The following is a 4706-nucleotide window of genomic DNA, read 5'->3' as shown; positions in this document are numbered from 1 at the left end:
TTTCCCTGGCTAACTTTCCATCATTCTTCTGCTTTGCACACATCACTTTCTCTGAAAACCTTCCCTGGACTCTCCCCCTTCCCCTAAAGCAGATCCCATAAAAGCTGTTCTACATCCCTTTTACTTTTTCTTTGTTGCACCTCGTTGAACAAGTTGAAATTCTAGTTTTATTTACATGCTTATTTAATGTTCCTCTTTCCCAGCAGATATTATAAGCCACATGGGGACAGGGACTCTATTTGTTCGCGTCTGTTTCCTGGTCAGCACACAGCTCAAAGCCTAGCATGGAGTTAGTGCCCAATAAATACGATGAATGAATTTATATTCCAAGTATATGGTGTAGGAGTATAGTATTCAAGAATTTTATTTGCAAATTAAAGTTCTGCATTTGTGAAAAAAAGTCCACTGTGGGGTGGCAAGAAGGCTGATTTATATTTTCCCTGTAGGTCGGGCATATGGGAAATGCTCAATACATATTTGTTGATTGAATAAGAATTTCTCCACTACTGGAATTTTCATTACCTTAAGAAAAACAACAACGACAATATAGCTTGCCTCCAAGCCACTGAAACCAAAGATACTACCTAAACATTAAAAAACAAAAAAACTATTTTAACAAGTAAATTAAGATTTTCCAAACAATGTTATTTATTAGAGTTCATCAGAACTTTGTTAATAACCAATTTATGATGAAAATACTGATCACATAATTAAGGTAGCTTCTGGGATAATATATAACTAGAAAACTCAATGTTTAATTCCTAAAGTTTCACACTTTTGGAGTGTCTCAGAGACATCTTCTCTTATGATACTGAATGAACCTGAACTTACAGATTTTAAGGACAGAAATTCATGCATTGGCAAACATTTAAAAATAAAAGTCATCACCAATGAATTGCCTACCACCTTTCTCAGGAAATTCATGAACACATGCATGAAGATTAGCACCACACAGTAGGCAAATATTTTTCCATGTCCCACCCAAAGCAAACAAATGAAAATAGAAACTGCAAGGACAATTATAAGATATCTCTAAATTTAAAGACACAGCATCCTTTTCTCCTTGGGCTTTCCTCTATACTTTTATCAGGAATAAATAGTCCTTAATCAGTTGCAACTGAGAAGTTCTAGCAGGAAAACATTTCTGCTCTTTTGGTTGTGAGGTAGTTAATTTTTGTCTTACATTTCTTTACTTTCAAAACTTTACAAAGCAAAAGAAAAAAAAACATGGAAAGCACTCAAATGTTTGTTGATTATAGATATTAAGAGACATAGCGAATCTACCTGGTCTAGCCTTTAATTATACCTACAGACCCTTCGATTCTAATTCTTTCATGGAACTTTTAATTTCCCAAAGAGGCTATTACCCCTGTTAATAATTAAAATGTTTCAATGTTTAGGCATACACAGTGTCACAGTGTTGGCATAAAAATGCTTTGTCATGGTTATTTGGGCAAGTTAAGGGGAATATGAATTCTTGAGTTTTCAGGGAAGACTGATTTCAAATAGTCTATCCTGTGTTCATCCAAAGTGTTTTGCATTTTACTAGAAGATTCGGTTAACTGTTATCTCATACCAAAATTACTGGCAGATAGATGATGGCTTGGACTGACCATAGTTGAACAATGAGAAATGTAACTTTTTCCAGATATTTCTGAAGGCACACACACAGTCCATTGTTGGGTTATGTATTGCTAATAACCCCTCTAGGGCTCAGCTATCCTGTCATCTTGGAATTTTCTGACTCTTAAGATCTGTTGAGTTCGCTCACATTCCTTCCTGTTCTATTTGCAGTGGAGGTCTGTGGAAGGTTATACATTCTCCCCTTGCCTATACTCTCAGCCTCTACATGTGTCCCTAGTATTCAGGAAGCTAAATTTCTGCACTTGTGAAAAGCAAAATGTGAGCTTACTGAAAGGTAGACATATAGTTGACCAAGGGGAAATAATTATTAGTACTTTAAATTTATCCTTACTTTCATTACATCAAAATACTAACTTGCTTAACACAATTTAAAGGTACATCACAGTGTGACTATTAACTATTTTTGCTTTTTCCCAATTTTAAGATAAAATGTACAAATGCATTATATGGATACCTTAAATACTTAAAGCATTGTGAATCCACACAAGACTAGCAATAGGAGAAAGAAAAAGTGGTTTGAAAGAGTTTAAAACTAAGCTGTATATAAACGTGTGTGGGCATAGAGTCTAAAAAAATAAAACAGATGGTAACTTGAAAAATGGCAACGTTTAAGATATGGAAAATACTGAGTTGAAATAAAGTAATAAAACACTGGAAACAAGCTCACCAAATTTGCAAAACGGGAGCAGAAGAGTTTCTGAAAGATAGTGACCCATTTAGGTGATGAACATCAGATGCCAAGTGTAGTTCAGTATAAACAAAAGTATTCTGATTAGCTTCAGGCGAGAAAGAGAAAAGAACCAGGTACCAAAGGTGGGAAAGCCAAATAGCCCTGAACAGACTGGGGCACGTGGCTCCCTAATTGCCCCTGGGTAACTCCAGGTCTAAGGACAAGGTAGACCTCTATCCTCCTTTCTGTCAGTGAACTGCCGTCTGTAAGTGTTCAGTTCTTTGGGCCACCACCATGTGAGAGTGAACGACCTGAAACATTGCTCTTGGGCCCACAATCAGGATGCGTTTCTCTAAGGTAAGAGACAGTCCCAGAACACACTCTGTGAAAAGGGGCTATGAGAGTTGTAGGAAGTGAGCATTCTGAAGACAGCTGTGAGAAATCATCACGACTTCAACCACAAATGAAAAGTATCCTCCAGGAACCATGCCATTGCCTTCAGGAAGTTCAGGATATCGGTGTATTGTTGACCCTTACTTAAATCCAAAGTCCATTTCCCCAGCATAACCAATTAGGCATTGCATTACTCTGGGTGGGGCAGGGGGGAGATGGGGTCGGGTGGGCAGCTTGCTCTGTGTTGAGCGCCAGCGTCGGAGTCTTTCTCCTGCCCTAATTTTAGTCCTGCCTCTAGGATCTGAAGTCTAACTAGTCCATTGAGTGCTTTAATGAGTGTTTTACAGTCTGTGGAACATGAGGCTGAACACTCTCTGAGTCTGAGTGCATCGTTTATGGCAGGAGACAGATTTACTGGACAGTCCAATAAAAGCCAAGGTATTCGTAGACACAGCGCTTGCTAGAGGAGACTTCCCTTGCTGTAGTCTAAAGAATTCCAGACTCTGAGTTGGTACAATCCCAGGGTTCTAGTCTTGGCCCTATGACTAGTTTAGGGTTATATGACTTCAGCTAAGCCCTTAACCTCTCTGGGCCTCCATTTCCACATCTGTGAAATGGAGGCGCTAAACTAAATGACCTCTAAGGCCCTTTTTGAATCTAACATTCTGGAATGACTGTGGACTGTGTGTTCAAAAGAGGGAGTAATTATGTTGGGATAGAATGATCAGGAGTTTTCATGAGAGAAGTAGGGTGGTTTGCTCATTTTCTGCAAAATCTGATTTCTCAGTTGCAAAAATCCACAGTATAGATCGCAGACAGCCCTGGTAATCTCTGCTGCACAGATAACCACTGCTAGGAATTTTTTCTTCTGGACTGTACAAGTGCCAATTATAATTGTTACTACTGCCATGTTAAGTGCCAATTATAATCACTACTAACTGTATTCAAATGGAACACTAAATGCATGTTTCTTTAACAAATTAAAAAAATTAAGATTGTATCCTGGATATCTTTCCACCATGTCATCACATATATATCTCATTTTTTTTTCATCAGTGCAGAGTACTGCATTGTATCTATAAAGTGTACCTCATTTAACCAGTGTATACTGACAACAGATACACTGTTTTTCTTTTTGATCACAAACAACACTTCAACAAAATTCCTTTGTATACTCAGCCCCAAAATTCAGTCTTGGCACCTCCTCCCTCACTTCCCACTTCCAATCCACCACCAGGTCCTGGTGATTTCACCTAATATTTCAGGAACCCAGCCACTTCTCTCTGTTGAATTACCTCCACCTTATTCAAGTGGAGATTCAACAACATCTAACGCAACAGCCCCTTACTTGGTCTCCTCTCTCCCCATGTCTTCCTTCCAGTTACCCAACTTGCAGCCAGAGATGCAAATCTTATTTCCCAGTTTATGACCTTCAATAGCCTCTCTCTGTTCCCCAGATAAAGACCACTGCCTCATAATGGTTCTATTGTCTATAATGCATAGACAGTCTGGAATTTATGAGTGTGTTTTTCATCTGCACTCTAGGATGTAGATTAAATTAGTTACCCCAGTCAGGAATACACACTTCAGAGATGGTTAGTAAGAATGTTATCAGAAGGCTATAATCCAGAGGTGGTCTCTATAGGTATGTTAGCTTTCTTACCTCCAATCAACAATCAACAAAAAGGACTTGATTAATTAGCAAATGTTAGAAGTTATTTTTCCTTGGTGAAATCAGTTTTGTGTAGGATGTGTGGATTAGCTAGAAACAGCGTCGAGGCACCCCACTCTTGCACCAAATGGTACACGGTGGTGATCCAGTACCTGTGCCCTTCCCAGCGGTTCCTGGTTGGTGAAAAATGCCTTGTCTAGTTCTTGTTGCTCAATTACACCCTTAGGTTAGCTGAACCCTCCCTCAAGAGGAGTGTCCCCATCCATTTACAATGCTTGGTGTCAGTTTATTTATCTCTTGTAAAAATAAAATACAGTGTGTGTGGGG

The sequence above is a fragment of the Lipotes vexillifer genome, unplaced genomic scaffold (genome assembly GCF_000442215.2).
Source record: "Lipotes vexillifer unplaced genomic scaffold, Lipotes_vexillifer_v1.1 scaffold153, whole genome shotgun sequence".
Classification (NCBI taxonomy): domain Eukaryota; kingdom Metazoa; phylum Chordata; class Mammalia; order Artiodactyla; family Lipotidae; genus Lipotes; species Lipotes vexillifer.
The sequence above is the reverse complement of the archived record's forward strand: the minus strand, read 5'-3'. Positions refer to the sequence as shown.